The following is a 12,221-nucleotide window of genomic DNA, read 5'->3' on the forward strand; positions in this document are numbered from 1 at the left end:
GTTCACACAGTGTGCAGTTTGACATTCAGCAGAAACCCTTCCTGTCTTCCAAATAAGAGGACTGTTCTTTGTAGTCTAACTTGTTTATTGGTAAAACAGGAGTATTTGATTGATTGGTAAAACTATAAGAATACAAATAGCATGTATACATATAAAGCATAGCATAGCATGTACTATAACATTAACAGTCATCAGTGAATGCACATGGTAAAATGGCTGCCTAACATAGGATTACATGTCTAACATCTAACAGTTATAACTCCCTGAATAACAATTATAACTGATTAAACAGCTTTGCATAACATAATGTCCCTGAAACAAAGGTAGATCTCTCACCAGATATACTTTTACAAGGATTGTGGAGTTTGAGAAGGAGACATGCAAAGACAGCTCTTTAATGTGTCCTGGAGACTAGATACTTCTCTTTCCCAGAAAGCCTTGCAATAACCCACAATGCATTGCTTTACCCACAATGCAGTAGTCTTTGTAACAAGAAAAACAAAGTGTAATTGTCATGCCCCACTCTGACGATGTGCGGAGGTCGGCCAGGATTGCAGCACGAGTTTAGTGTTTGTTTTGGAGTCATGCTGGATCCGCCCCTCATCAGGTGCACTGGGTGGTCATTAGTTTAAATAGCTCCTCTGCCCAGTGCCCTGAGCGGATTATATTCATTATTGTGATCTTGGAAGCTAGGAAGGAAGGTTGGCTGTCTGCTCCAGCTCAGGAAGATAAGTGTTGTTTCTAGTTGGTTGTTTTGTATCATCTTTCCCATCCAGGTTCTGTGCGAGCAGGCTGCTCCTATTTCCCACTTCACCATCTCAGGGAATTCAGGGTTTTGTCAGCCCAGGCACGGGGACATCTCAGATCTACCTTCAAGATCTGTAGATGGGCTGAGCAGTGCAGAGAAAGAGGTCAGGGATTAGCTAGGAGGTGACCCTTCCCTGTCTCTCGCCCAGAGCCTGGTTGGTTCGTTATCTGTCATACTGAGTGCACGCCCGCCATGACATTATAATCCGCCATACTGTGACTGCCATCACTCAGCAATTTTGTGATGGCGTCAATTGATGCACTGGTTGACCGCATGCAGGGTTTATCCCTAGAGGTTGCGGATCTACGTGGTACGGTCACACAGTGTTAGAGGTTTCTGGCATCAGGTACAGGTCAAATTGGTGGGGAGCCTAAAGTCGCTCTTCCCGACAGATTTACAGGGAGTACGGATGATTTTTTCCGCTTTAAAGAGTCATGCAAATTGTACTTTCGACTGCGTCCATTTTCGTCAGGTAATGAGGATCAGAGGGTTGGTATCATCATGTCTCTGCTTAAAGGGGACGCTCAATCCTGGGCTTTTTCTCTGCCGCCCGGTTCTCCGGCTCTCCGGTCAGTGGAGGAATTTTTCCAAGCCCTGGGATTGATTTACGATGACCCAGATCGGGTCTCGATGGCAGAATCGAAATTGCGTAACTTACTGCAGGGTGAACATACTGCAGAGGGTTACTGTACAGAGTTTAGGAGGTGGGCTACTGAGTCGGGGTGGAACGACCCCGCGTTACGTAGTCAGTTTTGTCAGGGGTTATCTGAAAGGTTGAAGGATGCCCTGGCTTTTCATGAGTATCCGGATACTTTAGAGAATGCAATGTCTTTGGCTATACGGTTGGATAGACGTATCCGAGAGAGGGGTAAGGGTCCCTCCATGCAGGGGATCCCACCTGCGTGTGGTTTTGTTTCTTCTTCTGCCCAGGGTGATATTGCTTATAACTCTGGAGTAGCGGAGGAACCCATGCAATTGGGTCAGATTTCTTGCCATTCTGATAGTAGAGACTTTAGGAAATTGCATAAACTATGTTACTTTTGTGGAAAGAGGGGTCATTTTATTTTTTCTTGTCCTCATGTTAAATCACAGGTGGAAGAGAAAAAGAAAAAAGAAAAAAAAAACTCCCTCACACTTGGTAGTATGAATGGTGTGGTGGAGCAGACAGGTATGCAAACTCCCTGCAGTTCCCGTTTTCTCCTTTCAGCTATGGTGGCGCTAGAGTCAAAAAATGTGTTTGTTGATGTATTCCTTGATTGTGGTGCTGGGGTAAACCTAATTGACTTTCTTTTTCTTCAAGGCCTGGGACTAAGTACTTGCACGTTAGAGAACGAGATTCGTGTTTTTGCAATTGATTCTTCCCCTCTTTCTCAAAGGAGTCTCACTCACATTGTTCATGGTTTTCATTTAAGGGTGGGTGATTTACATGCTGAAATTATTTCTTGTTTTGTCATGAAGGATTTGCCAGCTCCTATAGTTTTGGGGTTGCCATGGTTGATTAGACATAACCCAATTATAGACTGGCAAGCGAAACAAATCATTGGTTGGAGCGAGTTTTGTTCGGACAATTGTCTTGTCACATCTATTTCTGAAGTGTCCATTACGGCTTTACCTCCGTATCTCTCGGATTTTGCGGATGTTTTTTCGGAGGGTGGGGCTCAGGAATTGCCCCCTAATCGGGACTATGATTGTCCAGTTAATCTCATTCCTGGCGCCAAGTTGCCAAAGTCTCGGCTTTACAACCTCTCTCAACCCGAAAGAGAGGTCATGCGAAAGTATGTCGCCGAGAGTTTGGCAAAGGGTCATATTAGACCATCTAAGTCTCCAGTGGCAGTAGGTTTGTTCTTTGTGAAGAAAAAAGATGGATCACTGAGACCGTGTTTGGATTTCCGGGAGTTGAACCGTATTACAGTCCGGGATCCATATCCCCTGCCCTTGATCTCTGATCTTTTTGATCAGATTGTTGGAGCCAATGTGTTCTCCAAGTTGGATTTGAGAGGAGCCTACAATCTGATCAGGATCAAGGAGGGGGATGAGTGGAAAACGGCCTTCAATACGCACGAGGGTCATTTTGAAAACCTGGTGATGCCTTTTGGGTTGACGAACGCGCCAGCAGTATTTCAGCGATTCGTCAATGACATTTTTCATCACTTGGTGAGGAGGTTCGTAGTAGTTTACCTGGATGACATTTTAATTTATTCTCCTGATCTGAAGACCCATCAGGATCATGTGAGACAGGTTTTGACGATCCTTCGGGAGAATAAGTTGTATGCCAAATTGGAGAAATGTTTGTTTGCGGTGCAAGAGCTTCCGTTCTTGGGATACATGCTTTCTGATTCCGGTTTTCGTATGGACCCCGAAAAGGTCCGGGCGGTTCTGGAGTGGGACCGACCAGAGAATCAGAAAGCATTGATGCGGTTCTTGGGATTTACTAATTATTATAGGAAATTTATTTCTAATTATTCTACCCTAGTAAAACCTCTTACTGATATGACCAAGAAGGGCGCCGATGTCTCTGTCTGGTCAGATGAGGCGTTGCAGGCCTTTTCGGCTGTTAAGGAGCGTTTTGCGTCCGCTCCCATTCTGGTGCAGCCGGATGTGTCTCAACCATTCGTAGTGGAGGTTGATGCATCAGAGGTGGGGGTTGGGGCGGTGCTGTCACAGGGTTCATCTCCTGGCAGGTGGGTCCCGTGTGCCTTCTTCTCCAAGAAGCTCTCGGTTGCCGAGAGGAATTATGATGTTGGAGATAGAGAGTTGTTGGCTATCAAGTTGGCCTTTGAGGAATGGCGCCACTGGTTGGAGTGGGCGTATTACCCCGTTACGGTGTATACTGACCATAAGAATTTGGCTTACCTGCAATCTGCCAAGCGTCTGAACCCTAGGCAGGCCAGATGGTCACTTTTTTTTACCAGGTTCAATTTCGTGGTTACTTTTCGCCCAGGGGTCAAGAACGTCAAGGCTGATGCCTTGTCTCGCAGCTTCCCTGGGGGAGGTGATTCAGAAGATCCAGCGACGATTTTGGCGGATGGAGTGGTGGTCTCCGCTCTGTACCCTGAATTGGAGATGGAGGTGTTGGGAGGTCAGGAGGGGGCTCCTGGTTCGTGTCCCCCAGGGAGGTTGTTTGTTCCTGAGGGCCTACGATACAAGGTGTTTAAGGAACATCACGACACTGTTCTCGCTGCACATCCTGCTGGTAAGTCCACCTGTGATCTGGTGTCCCGGAGGTTCTGGTGGCCAGGTTTGCGTAAGAGTATTGAGAATTACGTGGCAGCTTGTGAAACCTGCGCTCGGTCTAAGGTTGCTCATACTCGACCGCCTGGTTCACTTCTTCCATTGTCTATTCCATCTCGTCCTTGGACACATTTGTCCATGGACTTTATTACGGACCTACCGCGTTCCTCCGGGAGAACAGTGATTTTGGTGGTAGTCGATCGTTTCAGTAAAATGGCTCACTTTATACCACTAACAAGTCTGCCTAACGCTAAGACTCTTGCGCAGATTTTTGTGGATAATATTGTTAAATTGCACGGTATTCCTTCGGATATTGTCTCTGATAGGGGCACGCAGTTTGTCTCCAGGTTTTGGAGGGCGTTCTGCTCTCGACTTGGCATTTGGAGAGGATGGGTGAGAGGTATAAACGAATGGCTGACAGGAGACGTGTGACTGGTCCGGACCTGTGTGTGGGTGATTTGGTGTGGTTGTCCACTAGGAATATCAAGTTGAGAATGCCATCTTGGAAACTGGGTCCAAGATTTGTTGGTCCATATAAGATTTCTGCTGTGATCAATCCTGTGGCATTTCGACTTGATCTGCCGCAGACTTGGAGGATCCACGATGTCTTCCACAAGTCTTTACTAAAAAAATATGTTAAACCGGTGGTACCATCGCCATTGCCTCCTCCTCCTCCTGTTCTGGTCGAGGGAAACTTGGAGTTCGAGATCTCCAGGATTCTCGACTCGAGAGTTCTGCGGGGTTCCCTCCAGTACCTGGTTCACTGGAGGGGATACGGTCCTGAGGAGAAGATGTGGGTTCCGGCGTCAGATGTCAACGCCAGCCGTCTGGTGAGGGCCTTTCATAGGTCCCATCCGGATAAGGTTGGTCCAGGGTGTCCGGAGGTCACCCGTAGAAGGGGGGGTACTGTCATGCCCCACTCTGACGATGTGCGGAGGTCGGCCAGGATTGCAGCACGAGTTTAGTGTTTGTTTTGGAGTCGTGCTGGATCCGCCCCTCATCAGGTGCACTGGGTGGAGTCATTAGTTTAAATAGCTCCTCTGCCCAGTGCCCTGAGCGGATTATATTCATTATTGTGATCTTGGAAGCTAGGAAGGAAGGTTGGCTGTCTGCTCCAGCTCAGGAAGATAAGTGTTGTTTCTAGTTGGTTGTTTTGTGTCATCTTTCCCATCCAGGTTCTGTGCGAGCAGGCTGCTCCTATTTCCCACTTCACCATCTCAGGGAATTCAGGGTTTTGTCAGCCCAGGCACGGGGACATCTCAGATCTACCTTCAAGATCTGTAGATGGGCTGAGCAGTGCAGAGAAAGAGGTCAGGGATTAGCTAGGAGGTGACCCTTCCCTGTCTCTCGCCCAGAGCCTGGTTGGTTCGTTATCTGTCCGTGACAGTAATACAATTTAACACCGCTAGATGGTGGTATAACCACATTAATCACTACAGAAATACCAAAACTCAGGCAGACGTGAAATAGAATCAATTTCCCTAACTCACAGCACTTACCTATAATCTACCAGTGTGCCTATTGAAAATAACTCACAAGAGTTGATTTTGGAGACACAAGATGCAGCTGGAGGTTAGACTACATGGCTTGCATAATTCCATATAGCAACGTATAATGAATTAATACATTTATAGAGTAAATGTATGTAAATATATGTAATGAATAGTGTTATCCCCTGCAGTCACTGCTCCTCAGGGGTGGGATTAAGACCATTCAGTGTAGAAAGTGAGAGCAAAATGAACAAACCTTCAAAGTGGCATTACCCTCTTAACAAATAAAAGTCATTCATTATTTACTGAAAGTTAAAATTTTCCAATACACTTTCTGTCTTCGTCACATGATTGAGATTTCATTATATGAAAAGTAAATCATGAAGGATTCTATTGAGCAACTGCAAACAAAGATCTTGAAAAACTGAGGTACTAATGCAGAAAGTGTATTGCAAAAACTTGAAATACTGGCTCATTGGCTTATTATATTAGCAGGTGGCCGCTTAACCTGCTATACTTGTAAGGTTACTCATACACGTAGCAGCGGTAGTGAGCTTGGTGGGAAAGCAACATGGAATTTTACCGCAAATTGATGTGACTTGATGTAAATTTTGTAATGTCGTTTTTGGCAATGTGGCCTTTACAAGTGAAGCACATCAAACCACAGGCTATCGGGGCTTTCAGAAAATGATACCGTATTTTTCGCTTTATAAGACGCACTTTTTTTCCAACTAAAGGGGGGAGGGAGTCAGTATTTTGTGCTGTGCTGTGTTATTTTGTTCAGATGGGGCAGTATGGTGTACTGCACTGTGCTATTTGGTTCTGCTGGGGCAGTATATTTTGCTGCACTGTGGTATTTGGTTCTGCTGAGGCAGTATATTGTCCTACACTATGGTATATGGTTCTGCTGGGGCAGTATATTGTGCTGCACTGTGGTATTTGGTTCTGCTGAGGCAGTATTTTGTCCTACACTGTGGTATATGGTTCTGCCGGGGCAGTATTTTGTGCTGTGTTATTTTGTTCAGATGGGGAAGTGTATTGTACTGCACTGTGGTATTTGGTTCTGCTAGGGCAGAATTCTCTGCTGCACTGTGGTGAGTGGTTCTGCTGAGGCAGTATATTGTGCTGCACGGTGGTATTTGGTTCTGCTAGGGCAGTATTTTGTCCGACACTGTGGTATTTGGTTCTGCTAGGGCAAGATTTTGTCTGACACCGTTGTATTTGGTTCTGCTGTGGCAGTATATTGTGCTGCACTGTGGTATGTGGTTCTTCTGGGGCAGTATATTGTGCTGCACGGTGGCATTTGGCTCTGCTGAGCCAGTATTTTGTGCTGCACGGTGGTATTTGGTTCTGCTGAGGCAGTATATTGTGCTGCACTGTGGTATTTGGTTCTGCTGAGGCAGTGTATTGTACTACACTGTGGCATATGGTTCTGCTGAGGCAGTATATTGTGCTGCACTGTGGTATGTAGTTCTGCTGGGGCAGTATATTGTGCTGCACTGTGGTATTTAGTTCTGCTAAGGCAGTATATTGTGCTGCACTGCGGTATTTGGTTCTGCTGGGGCAGTATATTGTGCTGCACTGTGGTATTTGGTTCTGCTAAGGCAGTATATTGTGCTGCACTGTGGTATTTGGTTCTGCTGCGGCAGTATGTTGTCCTACACTGTGGTATATGGTTCTGCTGGAGCAGTATTTTATGCTGCACTGTGGTATTTGGTTCTGTTGGGGCAGTATTTTATGCTGCACTGTGGTATTTGGTTCTGCTGAGGCAGTATATTATGCTTCACTGTGGTATTTGGTTCTGCTGAGGCAGTATATTGTGCTGTACTGTGGTATTTGGTTCTGTTGGGGGAGTATTTAATGCTGCACTGTGGTATTTGGTTCTGTTGGGGCAGCATTTTATGCTGCACTGTGGTATTTGGTTCTGCTGAGGCAGTGTATTGTACTACACTGTAGTATGTGGCTCTGCTGGGGCAGTATTTTTTCCCCTCACCCATGACGGCACCCTGTGCGACTCAGGACCTCCCATCAGGACAGGAAACCTGAGAAGATAAAAAGGACACACCTCCACACAACACCAGTTCAGGTTTCCTGTCCTCCGGATGGGAGATCCTGAGAAGCAGCACTGCTGAAGACGTACCTCCAAGACACCGGAGCTGGGGAAGGTCTGTGGCTGAGTGCCGTGGGAAGTCCTATCCCTGGGGAGCGGTAGTTCTGTGGCCGTGCCGGAAGCCGCTCCCCATAAGTCTGCCTGCGCCTGCCCTCTCTCCGGCCCTGCGGGGAGCCGCAGTGGCCGTGTTCAGGCGGCTCCCCATGCTTTCCTCTCTCTCCGATTCCAAGATGGCGCCCGCGCGTCCGTGCGCTTATGCGCAGGTGCGGGGCCGTCTCTTTGAGATGACGTCGGGGGGCGGGGCTTCCCCCGGCAGGTCCCGGAAGTAGAGGCCGGAGCGCGTCTTTTTAAAATACAAATACGGCGGCAGGTTCAGGCAGCCAGCTGGGGCACAGTTTGGATGTGCTGTGTAGCGATCCTGGTGCAATCATGTCGGAGCCTACAGAGGGACGCGCTGAACCCCAGGAACCCTTGAGGCCTGCAAGTCCGGTACCGGTCTGAGGATGGGGGAAAAGGGAAAAGCTTCAGGGTGAGAGCGTTCCTTTTTATTCTAATGTGGTGTTTCTTATGATTGTTTTTAGATCCCTAAACCACCTAAAAAATCGTCTTCTAAGACAAGACACAAGGAATGTGCGGAATGTAAAGTGCCCCTATCTACATCTTATCAGAAGGCGTTATGCTCAGTGTGTATAGATAATCTGGTAGCAGAGCAATCCCAGACCCTTACTAAGTCCATGAAGTCTATTATTAAGGCGTCCTTTAAAGCATTCAGTAAGAGCCGTGCCAGGTCCCCAGATAAACCAGGGAGGGATACAGAGTACGACAGTATTGAGTTGGACTCTTCCGAAGATGGCGGAGAATCCGGACAACTATTGACTAGTGATTCGGACTCCTCGGATGAAGATTATTCAGGGAGATCCTTCTTTTCCCCAGAGGACACGCAGCCGTTATTAAAAGCGGTCAGAGCAACCATGCAATTAGAAGACGTTAAGCAGACCAGATCAGTTGCGGACCAGGCCTTTCAGGCATTAGGCCCTAAAAAACATCGGGTCTTCCCTATTCATGATAACATGCAAGCGATCATCAATAGAGAATGGAAGAATCCTGATAGAAAGTTTTTCTTACCCTCCTCGGTGAAAAGGAAATATCCTTATGAAGAGAAAGTTTCCTCCAGCTGGGATAGGGCCCCTACGGTAGATGCTCCAGTCGCTAAGATAGCTAAGAGATCTGCCCTCCCCTTTGATGATCTGGGTTGCCTGTCGGACCCATTAGATAAGAAAGCAGATATATACCTTAAACGGGCATGGGAAACTTCCGCTACTTGTCTTAGACCCGCAGTGGCAGCCACTTGGGTATCCCGGTCCTTAAGATTGTGGATTGAACAGCTAGAGAAACATCTTAAGGAAAAAAAGCCCAGGGAGGAAATCTTAGCTTCTCTTCCCACCTTTGCTAAAGCGGCAGATTTTTTAACGGATGCTTCTACGGATGTTATGCGCTTTGCTGCCAAATCCTCAGCTATGACGAATGCGGCTAGAAGAGCCATTTGGCTTAGGTCATGGAAGGGTGACCAGGGGTCTAAGGCCAGACTGTGTGCCCTTCCGTGTGAGGGTGATAGATTGTTTGGATCCTCCCTGGATGACATCTTGGAGAAGGCATCTGACAAGAAAAAAGGGTTTTTTGTCCCTCAGAAACCCCCCTTTTTTCGTAAACCCCAGCAGGGCTTTAGAAAACAGAGGGGTAAGCCCTACGATAGGAAGGAAAGGGATAGATTTCCAAGAAAAACTAGCGGTTTCCTGTTTAAATCCCAGGATAACAAACCAAAAGACAAGCAATGACGCCAGACTCCAGGTTGGGGGGAGACTCTCTGCCTTTCTCCCGGCTTGGGCGAACGTCACCCAAAACAAGTGGGTTTTGGGGGGGATAGCGGAGAGATTCAGGTTGGAGTTCCGCTCCTATCCCCAAGTCTTTTTCACCCACACTCCAACTCCAAAGGATCCTCTAAAATCCACAGTTCTGGAGAAAGAGGTTCAGTTATTGTTGGACAAAGGAGTGGTTTGCCAGGTCCCAAAGAAGGAGGAGGGCAGGCGGTTTTACTCCCCACTCTTTTTAATAAAGAAACCCAACGGTTCTTTTCGCATGATTCTGAACCTAAAACGTCTAAACAAATTCCTGAGATACAAGAAATTCCGGATGGAAACTATAAAGACGACTTTAGACCTGTTATACCAGGGTTGCTGGATGGCAAGTATAGTCTTAGAGGATGCCTATTATCACATCCCAATTCACTCTTCCTCCCAAAAGTATTTAAGGACGGCTGTCCAAGTAAGGGGCCAACTTCTGCACCTGCAATACAGGGCACTGCCGTTTGGGGTCTCTCAAGCCCCGAGAATTTTCACCAAGGTCGTGTCGGAGATGGTGGCATTCCTTCGATCATCTGGGATAGTAGTAGTACCATATCTGGACGATTTTTTGTTCATAGCCCAAACAAGGGAGCAGTTACAAGCAGAGCTCGTCCTGGTGTGCTCTCTGTTGAAGGATCTGGGGTGGAGAATGAATCAAGAGAAATCTTGTCTAACCCCTTCTCAAGTTTGCACCTTTTTAGGAATGCAGCTAGATTCTACGGCTCAGAAGACATTCCTCCCTCAGAAGAAAGTGTCCTCGACAATAGAGCATGTTTGGTTCCTTTTCCGGTCCTTCCAATGTTCCATCAGGGAGGCGATGGCAGTACTGGGGCACCTGACGGCTACAATTCCAGCCGTACCATTCGCTCAGATCCACACGAGACCGTTACAGTCAGATATCTTGAAGATTTGGAATGGTCTTCCACAAACACTAGAGAAAAAATTTCATCTTTCCTCCAGAGCAAGGTACTCCCTTCTGTGGTGGACGTCCGAGAAGAACCTCTCGGTAGGAATGCCTTGGTCCTTCATGGAACCCATGCTGATAACGACAGACGCCAGTCCGTGGGGCTGGGGAGCTCATTCAGAGGGAAAATACTGGCAGGGAAGATGGGATTTAAAAACCCGGGTCTGCACGTCAAATTACAAGGAGCTCAAGGCGGTAGAAAGAGTACTAAAGGTGGCAGTTCCAGAGGTCTCCAACAGAAAGTTGGTATTTTACTCGGACAATTCAACAACAGTGGCCTATATAAATCATCAAGGCGGGACAAAAGTACCATCCCTAATCTTCCTCTGCCAGGAAATTTTCAAAATAGCGGAAGACAGGAACCTGGTCTTATCCGCAATACACTTGAAAGGGAAAGAGAACACGGTGGCCGATTTTCTAAGTCGAGTAGAACTCAGGCAGGCAGAGTGGAGTCTGAACGAGGAGATTTTTTCCCAGATTGTAACAATGTTTGGGACCCCAACTATAGATCTCTTTGCCACCCGGAAGAACAGGAAGACAAAGAGATTCTTCTCCCTAGATTACACAGAGAATCCTACAGCGGTAGACAGTCTGGCTCAGGATTGGAGCCAGGAACTCGGCTATGCCTTCCCACCTATTTCCCTAATCCCGCAGGTTCTGAAAAAAGTACGGAGGGAGGGAGCCACCATAATCATGATAGCCCCAAAGTGGCCCAAGAGAATCTGGTACCCCACCCTCTTAAGTCTAGCCAGAGGCCCTCCCTGGGTGATTCCTCCGAGGGAGGATCTACTCTCCCAGGGGCCCGTATGGCATCCCAATCCGGGGATTCTTTAATTGGCAGTATGGAGATTGACAGGGACATCTGGTTGAAGAGAGGGCTTTCTAGCAAAGTTGTTTCCACCCTTCTAGGTAGCAAAAAAGCGTCAACAGCTAGGAAGTATAATAGGGTGTGGAATGTCTTTTCTTCCTTTTTAGGTTCTAGCCCTGATCCATTTAGTCCTCCTGAAATCCCTAAGGTTTTGGACTTTCTACAAGCAGGGTTAGACAAAGGGCTCAAGGCCTCCACCTTAAAAGTTCAGGTGTCGGCCTTGAGCTACTTTTTTGACTTCCAATTAGCAATCCACCCGTGGGTCAAGCGTTTCCTTTCTGCGTCCTTCCGTTAGACCTCTTTCCCCTCCTTGGGACCTAAATAGGGTCTTGACGGCCCTAACCGATAGACCCTTTGAGCCCTTAATAGAGGTTCCCATTGACATCTTATCCATTAAAATGGCTTTCCTCCTGGCTATTACCTCTGCTAGGAGGATCTCGGAGATCCAGGCCTTCCGGGCATATCCGCCCTATACGATCATCCAGGATGACCAGATAGTTATCAGGCCCCTGCCTTCTTTTCTTCCCAAGGTTGTCTCTGATTTTCATAGGAGCCAAGACATTGTGTTGCCTTCCTTTTTTCCTAACCCCTCCAATAGCTTGGAGGAAAAGTTTCATTGCTTGGATGTCAAGAGATGCTTGTTAGTCTACTTAGATGTTACGGCTCCTTGGAGAAAGGACGAGAACCTCCTGGTTCAGTTATTAGGAGGAAATAGGGGGAAAAAAGCATCCCGAGGGGTTATTGCTAGATGGGTGAAGAAGGCCATAGCTAGAGCTTATATTTCCCTGGGTCTCCCCCCTCCTTCAGGTTTTGGGGCCCATTCTACTAGGGCGGTGTCTACTTCGTGGG

Source organism: Bufo bufo, chromosome 6 (genome assembly GCF_905171765.1).
Source record: "Bufo bufo chromosome 6, aBufBuf1.1, whole genome shotgun sequence".
Classification (NCBI taxonomy): domain Eukaryota; kingdom Metazoa; phylum Chordata; class Amphibia; order Anura; family Bufonidae; genus Bufo; species Bufo bufo.